Below are 9,640 nucleotides of genomic sequence, written 5' to 3' on the forward strand. Positions count from 1 at the left end.
ATGTAGTACCTTTTCTGTTTGGACCGCAGTCTTTTAGTTTATGAGAATTAGATGAAACTGTATTAAAAGATTGGATGATTTGTGTTAAAATCAACAGTCCTATCCAGGAGTATTTAACTGTGATATAATGTATGTTTAAAACCGTATATTTAAGCTATACTGTATTATCAAAAGACTGGATGTTTTGTGTTAAAATCAACAGTCCTATCCAGGAGTATTTAACTGTGATATAATGTATGTTTAAAACCGTATATTTAAGCTGTACTGTATTATCAAAAGACTGGATGATTTGTGTTAAAATCAACAGTCCTATCCAGGAGTATTTAACTGTGATATAATGTATGTTTAAAACCGTATATTTAAGCTATACTGTATTATCAAAAGACTGGATGATTTGTGTTAACATCAACAGTCCTATCCAGGAGTATTTAACTGTGATATAATGTATGTTTAAAACCGTATATTTAAGCTGTACTGTATTATCAAAAGACTGGATGATTTGTGTTAAAATCAACAGTCCTATCCAGGAGTATTTAACTGTGATATAATGTATGTTTAAAACCGTATATTTAAGCTGTACTGTATTATCAAAAGATTGGATGTTTCATATTCATACAAGAAACTGTCTTCCACGCAGATTGTAAGTTAAAGTTTTAAATGGATAATCTTCAAGTACACTATATAAATATTAAAACCGTAATTACATAAAGTACCAAGTTTACTTATTGAAATTATTAATATTAAATGTAAGCTACAGAACAGAAAGTTGGGGCGAAGAATAAAACAGTATGTAGGACACGCCCGAACCATCGCTAGAGAGTTAATTACCATAAATCTTCTATTAACACAGAAAAAAAAACAAAAACATTGTTGCTCAACACTTGAACCAACTCGGTCATTTTATCTGTTATGGAGCCTGATATAACCTGGAGGCTAATGTGTTCGAGTCGCTATCTGCGAGTCGAGGGTTCGAATCTCCGTCAACGAACATGTTCACCTCTTTAGCCGAGGGGGCATCATAATGTGACGGTCACTCCCACTATTATTTCGTAATAGTGTGTGTGTGTGTTCTTATAGCAAAGCCACATCGAACTATCTTCTGTGTCCACCGAGGGGAATCGAACTCTTGATTTTAGCGTTGTAAATTCGTAGACTTACCGCTGTTCCAGCGGGGGACAGTTAGCAATAGAGTGGCCCAAGAGTTGGCAATTGATGGTGTTAACTAGTTGCCCTTCGTCTAGTATACAACTGCTAAATTAGAGACGGCTAGCGCTGATATCTCTCGGATAGCTTTGCCCGAAATTGAAAAAGAAACAAACTATTAGTGATGTATTATTTTACGTATTATAACTAATCAGGGACGAGTTTCTGATTTATTATGTTATGTATGTTAACGTATTACGATTTCAAACATCCGGAAATTTTAACTTTAATTTAGAAGTTAATCAAATGTCAATTTGTGTCAATTTTATATTTGCCAACAAGGTTGATACACACAATTAACTTTCTTAACAAAAATATATTTTAATATACAAACATCAATACAGTTTGTAATAACGATTATTACAAATACGTATTTGCATACAAAAATGTTATACAAACTCACATACAAGAGTCAGTCTTCTATCTGGTCCAGAACTAAATATTTTACCGATAGTCCACGACGAGCAAATTACCTTTATGTTGATATATCGATACACTTCACTTGAAGGTAATATCAATTAATTCTATTTTTGACACGTTTTTCCCGTAGAAATACTAGCATCCGAAGTTATTTCACTGAAGTATATAATGTAAGAAACCTATAAACGACAATGGTCAAATATCTCTAGTTTTCCGATTAATAAGCATTAATGACAATTATAGCTTCAGAAGACTATAGTTTACTCACTGTATCTGATCAGTAATAATCTATTACTATGTCTTGGCTAGCTTTTATACCAATTAGATGAGATTCTCTAACGCTCAACAATATTCAACGATACGCTAGTGTTTTCGTAAAACATATATTGTTGATTCTTACTCTCGAGAATCTTCTACAAATTTAGAGAACAGACAAGATTTGCGCGATACACATATAAAAATATAAGATACGTGCGTCAAAATGAAACAAACTCAGATATTAAAATAAATTTATAACATTAAGTCCGTTACAGATGTGATTCTCACACGTATTGAAAATGGTTTCAAAATTAATAATAAAAAATAAAAGAAACCTTGTTATATATACAAGAATGTTTCAACTTTAGTTGATTACGAAGGTATTACTTGGTTTATGTCGTGCGAGTGTTAAAGCAATCTATTTTTAGAAGCAATAGCTGTGGGATGTTTGCTTAGGTAACTGTTTGCTAATCAATTGTTGTGTCGTTCAATTGTTGTGAATTGACGTCATGTAACTCGAACCTTCCAATTTTTTCTTGTTGTTTAAAGAGAGTATTGTTACATCATAATGTTTCGTATCTCGCAGAAAGTTTGAGGCCTCAGTCGGTTGATATGTATATATAGACTACCAGGTTAAATGAGGTTAGTAAAGTAATGAAAGTAAAACAAAGCTAGTGAAAGATATAATCAAATAGAGCTAGACTTCATTGGTAAGTTTAATGGTAAAGATTATATAGTGGCGACTTTTAATGCGTAATAATCGCAAATTGTATTATAATAACATTGTAAAGAAGAATAATTCGTTCTATCAGTAGGGTTCTAAAACAATTAAACCAGATATGTAGATATTTTACGAAAAATATAATTACTTAAAACTCCGAATTTAACGGTGATAGCGAATAGTGAAACGAATTTTCATAGAAACCTTTTACTTATTTTGAATATATTATTTTAAAAAAGAAGTGGATTGTTTGTTGTCCATTTATTGTTGAACTTTATCGCCAGACACTGACAGACACCTACTGTAAAGAATAACGTTTGCCACTTCAAATACTGTTTAACTTTATAGGATAAACTTAGGTTCTAGATTCAGTAATAATTAATTACTAGTTATTTTCCTTTACAACGAATAAAAGTTTACTATTCTATTTCCTTCCTTTCTTGTTCTGTAAATTCTTTATTTTTACCCCAAATATTTCTTGTACTCATTATTTATTGATCACAATTTTAAACTTTTGTTTTTATCTCATATTTCTATCGACTTAACATTTTCTTGTTAACCCATCTTCACATCGCATGTTTATTTCACCAATTATAATTTTCCATGACGTTTTCGTTTTAAACAAAACCTTTTTATATCAACATTTTCGTTTCGAAAACTAGCTACGCCTGTAACAATCTCTCCCAGTTATTATTGCTGTCTACCATGACGTCACTCCATACCTCTTCATATTTCACTTTACTTGGTCAGTCATGATAAAGAAAGGTCCATTTTTCGTATAGAGCTTCGTATTTTTATGTTACAAATTTTAGAATATGAAATAATAGATTTTGTTTCGTGATACATATGATATGTAACTGAAGTTTAAATGTTTTATGTCGACATGAAAATAGTCCTCTACATAAGTTTTGAGTTGGTGACCTCAAGGCCCATTCCAAGTGACACACTTTGAGACAATTTTTTCTCGTGATACAGTTTGGAACTATATTCATCCTAATAGCACACTTTGGAACTAACTACCTTCTAGTAATGCAACTTGGTGCTATCTGCTCCAAATAGCACACTTTGGAACTCTTCCACCTCCTAGTGCCACTTTGTAGAACTATGCAATTACGTCACAATGAAATCCTGTTTTCAAAGGGTATCCTTCTATCACTACAGCAGCATTTGATTCCTTTTTTCAAATGAGGCGGATACTTAAATAGACTGCCTATCCACTTGTTCTTTTAATATTAAAATCAGGAGTCGGTTCTGGAGAAATTAGGGAAATTATTAACTGTTTTGGACATTAGAACATCTTGTAAACGTTATAAATTAGCTTTCAAGGATAGCTCAGTGTCCGAGCTTTCGAACAATGCAACTTTTGTGCTTATCGATTCACAGTTAACAGAGCAATCTTCATTTGAAAAAGAAATGGGTTCTCACCCCCGACTTGTGATTGTGATAAAAGTACATTGCCTTTATAAAATAACTTACCTGTAAAAGAGCTGTTTACCGTATTAAACTGGCCAACATGCATCAGGAGGATGTCCAAAGTTCGTACTTATCCTGGCTTCAATTTGAAGTGAAAAGTTGCAACAGTTAATGCAGTCATTATGGGATTACTGTTGAAGTTAAAGCGACCAGAAATGTGGTGATACAAAATAATTAGAATCTAACCAAAAGGGACAACAAAACTGCAAAGCAGATGCCAATATGCATCAGGAGGATGTCCAAAGTTCGGGTTTATCCTAGCTTCAATTTGAAGTGGAAAGTTGCAATAGTTAATGCAGTCATTATGGGATTACTGTTGAAGTTAAAGCGACCAGAACTGTGGTGATACAAAAGAATTAGAATCTAACCAAAAGGGACAACAAAACTGCAAAGCAGATGCCAACATGCATCAGGAAAATGTCCAAAGTTCGTGTTTATCCTAGCTTCAATTTGAAGTGGAAAATTGCAATAGTTAATGCAGTCATGATGGGATTACTGTTGAAGTTAAAGCGACCAGAAATGTGGTGATACAAAAGAATTAGAATCTAACCAAAAGAGACAACAAAACTGCGAAGCAGATTAAACGTTAAGACTAAAACGCTACACTATTCTCAGTGCAACCACTTTCATGCCAGTTAGGTCGTTTAATGTTTGTCAGACTTAAATAAAACAGACCAGACTTCAACCAAGAAGAGTGAGGACAAATGGATAAAGTGTATTAGTTATTCTTGCTACTATCTAAGTAAAGTGGTTTGTTTTGAATTTCGCACAAAGTTACTCATGGGCTATCTGCGCTAGCGGTCTCTAGTTTTGCAGTGCAAGACTAGAGGGAAAGCAGTTAGTCGTCACCACCCACCGCTAACTCTTGTGCTACTCTTTTGTCAACGAATAGTGGGAGTGGTTATCCTATACCAACGCCTTCACGGCTAAAAAGGCAAGCATGTTTGGTGTAACGTGGATTCGAACCCGTGACTCTTGGATTAGGAGGGGAGTCTCTTAACCACCTGGTCATGCCGGGCCTAAGTAGAGTGACCCTAGATGTAATAAACAAGTAAAAGTTCCCTCTGACCATGAACAAACGCAACCCTTTGGGAATAATGTTTATCAACATAATTTTGGGAGTTTAACTGCATTCCTCGAAGCCATAAGATTGAGTCATTAACTTATATGGAAAGCTTTATATGAGAAACTTGAAAAATTAATTTTTTCTTGCCCAGAGTTACCATTAAAATAGAACAGTTTCTAGACCTGGCATGACCTGATGGTGAGTGCGGTCGTCTCGCAATTTATGGATCGCGGGTCCGAAACGTTTCGCCGAGTATGCTCTACGTTTTAGCCTCTTTTTCAAGGGGGGTATAATTTGATAGTAAATTCTATTTTTTTCTTTGTGGGCCCCCAGTGGCACAGTGGTATGTCTGCAAACTTATATTGCTATAGACCGGGTTTCGATACCCGTGGTGAACAGAGTACAAATAGCCCTTTGTGTAGCTTCGGTTATAATGCCAAAACAAACAAACAATCAAATTTATCTTGGTAAAGGGTAGTCTAAAAGTTAACGGTATTAATTAGCAGCCTTCTTTTTAGTTTATTCCTTCAAAATAAAAAAAAAAATATCTCGTGCAAGTAGACCTCGTGTAGCTTTACATACAAAAAAAGTCAAAACTATAATTCAACACTCAGTTCTGGGATTAATAAAACTATGTAAATGAAACAGGTAGAATTGACCGTTATGTTTTGAATTAAGCCCAAAACTTCACAATGGGCTATGTATGTAGCTACCCACCATGGGTATCTAAACCCGATTTCTAATATTGCTAGAAGAAACATGAACCTTTGCTTGGAAATCAATTGATTTCCTTAAAAGTCGACTCGTTATTGCTCTGATATTACTTCTAAAACGTCAAGGAAATATTGTCTAAAAGTCTAGTATCTCAAGATTTCTCGAAAACAGTACGTGTAACCGAAAACTACAATAAGTATATACTGTCTTGACCACTGATTCGTTTTTTTTCTCTCTCTTTCTCTCTGAAGGTCAGATGTATGGATAAGTTCGTTGTATTGTAACCATCTAATGACCTGCAAGTACTTCTTTCTAGATGTGTTCAGATATGATTCGAAAGGCAAACTATGTTTCTAATGAACTTTCCCTTCTCGTTGAATGAGGTCATTTTGAGGTCCTTGTTAGAGAACTGACCATTCAGTCCGGCACGCCGTCTCAACACTAAACAATAGAGAAAGAATCTATTATAAAAACACAATCTACACGTCTGTAGATTGTTGAACTGTTGCCAGTAACGACCTGTCGCACATCAGACGTTATTTCTTACATTTTCTGGGTGTTTACTTTAGCTGACCTGTTAAGTGAAATAGAAAGACCAGAGATTAAAATACAGTGTTCTTTCGTATGTCAGATGGGTGCTTAAACATATTCAAGACGACGAAGCAAGTCGCAACACGTGAGGTGTTTTTGAAGGATATTGACAACTTTAATAGATATGTTTTAATTTTGAACAAAAAGGTGAAATATTTTAACATTTATATGACTTTAATTTTAAACAAAAGACCATCATTCATAATTACTATTTAATATTGTTTACCAATTTAAGTAACAAATGTAATTTGTATTTTGTGCAATTTACATGTATCAGTCCTCTGACTGAGAAGAGAATGTTAACACTGTTTTTAATGTTTATCACGTATTTTTCTTGCACGTTTATTAACTGAACTATGTGTTATTGCTTCCGGTATGGGTCTCAGCACATAGCCAAGTGTGTTAAGGCGTTCGACTCGTAATCTGAGGGTCGCGGGTTCGAATCCCGGTTGCACCAAACATGCTCGCCCTTTCAGCCGTGAGGGCGTTATAAAGTGACGGTCAATCCCACTATTTGTTGGTAAAAGAGTAGCCCAAGAGTTGACGGTGGGTGGTGATGACTAGCTTCCTTTCCTCTAGTCTTACACTGCTAAATTAGGGACGGCTAGCGCAGATAGCCCTCGAGTAGCTTTGCGCGAAATTCAAAACAAAACAATCCTCAGCACATAAATAAGCAATCTTAAAAAGGGAGATTTTTAACCCCCCCCCAAAAAAAAAATCGCAAGTGCGACGTATTCTAAATACAAATATGAACTAATTACATAGAGCTGCGATTTCAAACTTAATAAAAATTGTTTGGGTTTTAATAACGGATTTTCCATAATTCAGCTATGCAGGTTTTGAAAATAATAATATTTTTTCTATCACGTAAGCAACCGTTTATATACACATAAAAAACAGGTACTTAGACATATTATTATTTCGTTTACCATAATGAACATTTTTTTATTACATGTGTTTTTCGTAGGTTCTAGAACGATCGACAAGACACTCACGTCGCGATTGGTCTAGAGAAATCTATAGTTGTCAACATTTTATCTATAACAAAATGTGATCCAGTTTCAATTAAAATGGTTCGCTTATGTAAAAGTACATATAACCTTTTGTGAAAAATCTATGCCTGAAGAAAAACAATTGATATAATTTTTGTATTCAGAGTACAGAAATTACTGTAGAACACGTAAACATTTCAAGACAGTAGAACCATCGCAGGCTTGCGTTATCTAGGTAACTATTGTAGTCAGAGTACAGGAATTAGTGTAGAACACGTAAACATTTCAAGACAGTAGAACCATCGCAGGCTTGCGTTATCTGGGTAACTATTGTAGTCAGAGTACAGGAATTAGTGTAGAACACGTAAACATTTCAAGACAGTAGAACCATCGCAGGCTTGCGTTATCTGGTTAATTATTGTAGTCAGAGTACAGGAATTAGTGTAGAACACGTAAACATTTCAAGACAGTAGAACCATCGCAGGCTTGCGTTATCTATAGAAAAAATAATTTTCTAAATTAACAACCCGAAAGTAGCGTTACTGATTTTTTTTTCTTGAAAACTGTAAACATCGATAAAGAAACTAAAATGTTCTTCTAACGTATGTTTCTACACGTAGGTAGAACCAGATTTATACATGACATTGAGCAACAGCTCACGATATTCAGTTTGAAATTCGAACGATCTGAAACAAATATATAGATTATACACTGAAAATGTGAGTTTTTGTCCTTCATGAGGAGTGGTTTTCAGGGAATGTGGCGCGTGTTTGTTCTCTGTGGATAAATCACTGCAGTACGAATTGACAGTTGGATAGTTTCGTGACGAATATAAAGCTCGCCTTTCATATATTTCCTTCCGTTTCTCATAGAACTCCATGTAATTAGAATATTTTGAAACAGATTTGTCAAAGGGAAGGCTTAGAAATAACCTGGAAAGAAACATGCATAGAAAAAACTTAAGGAATAATATATACAACCCTTAAACATTATTTACAATTTAATAGTCGGTGTTTGTCGAGTTTCGCAGATTCTTCGTACTAAAATCTGTCTACTTATGTCTAACATCATCCCATAGGCATAATTTAAAATTCCGGTACAGTTTAGGAATTATAAACTTTTTTTTTTGTTTGATCGTCAAATTGTGCATGTTCGGCATCATTTTAACCATCAGTAATTCATTTGTTTTTATAATAAGATATATTTATAAATTGAAGATATAAAGTGGTCACTAAGCCTTTTTTTCTTCTTCGTCACTAAGCCTTTTCTTTTAATCACCAGCACAGGCGCCCACGGGAAAAGTCAAAGGAGGAAATTCCACACAATTTACATTTATTATAATGTAGACTTAACTTTACAGTTACAATAAATACTTTTCGAAATTTTATTAAAACTGTAAAAAAATATATTATTGCGTTTAAGCACACATTACATGTATTATTTTAGTTTATTACACTGTAAAAATTGGTCCTCTATATACACGTTTTGCGCCCCTAAAATTTTTTTTGTAGGTATTCAAGACCGTCGGTAAAACAGAGATTCATCCAAACGGCTTTCTGCTACCAACTAAAATAAAGTTTACCTCTTCTTTTAAATAATCATCAGTAGCTCTGAGTTTAGTTCAAACGTATTACTTAATAACCATCAGTAAAGTAGAGTTTAGCTCAGACGTGTTTATTAATAACTATCAGTAAAGTAGAGTTTAGCTCAGACGTGTTTATTACTAACCATCAGTAAAGTAGAGTTTAGCTCAGACGAGTTTATTAATAACCATCAGTAAAGTAGAGTTTAGCTCAGACGTGTTTATTAATAACCATCAGTAAAGTAGAGTTTAGCTCAGACGTGTTTATTAATAACCATCAGTAAAGTAGAGTTTAGCTCAGACGTGTTTATTAATAACCATCAGTAAAGTAGAGTTTAGCTCAGACGTGTTTATTAATAACCATCAGTAAAGTAGAGTTTAGCTCAGACGTGTTTCTTACTAACCATCAGCAAAGTAGAGCTAAGTTCAGATGTGTTTCTTAATAACCATCATAAAAACCCTTACGATGAAAAACAATGTTTATACTATGCTTAAAATGTTATGCGTCTAAACGAAAGTTCTTTTCACCAATTTTGTCTAAAAAATGTTATTCAAACATTCTTAAAAATACAAAAAGCCGATGATACGAACTCTCTACATTGAAACACTCTCCGACTATT

At 34.0% G+C, this 9,640-nt stretch overlaps 1 pseudogene across 1 annotated transcript in view; it reads left to right on the top strand.

The window, feature by feature from the left end:
- The window catches only part of LOC143251108 (metabotropic glutamate receptor 8-like), a 47,665-nt pseudogene extending 40,904 nt beyond the window's left edge, over positions 1 to 6,761 (top strand). Inside the window, exon 3 of the transcript XR_013028502.1 lies at positions 6,107 to 6,761. The product of XR_013028502.1 is annotated as a metabotropic glutamate receptor 8-like (transcript). The remainder of the gene's footprint in view (positions 1 to 6,106) is intronic.
- The last annotated feature ends 2,879 nt before the right edge of the window (positions 6,762 to 9,640 follow it).

Source organism: Tachypleus tridentatus, chromosome 5 (assembly GCF_004210375.1).
Source record: "Tachypleus tridentatus isolate NWPU-2018 chromosome 5, ASM421037v1, whole genome shotgun sequence".
Taxonomy (NCBI): Eukaryota; Metazoa; Arthropoda; class Merostomata; order Xiphosura; family Limulidae; genus Tachypleus; species Tachypleus tridentatus.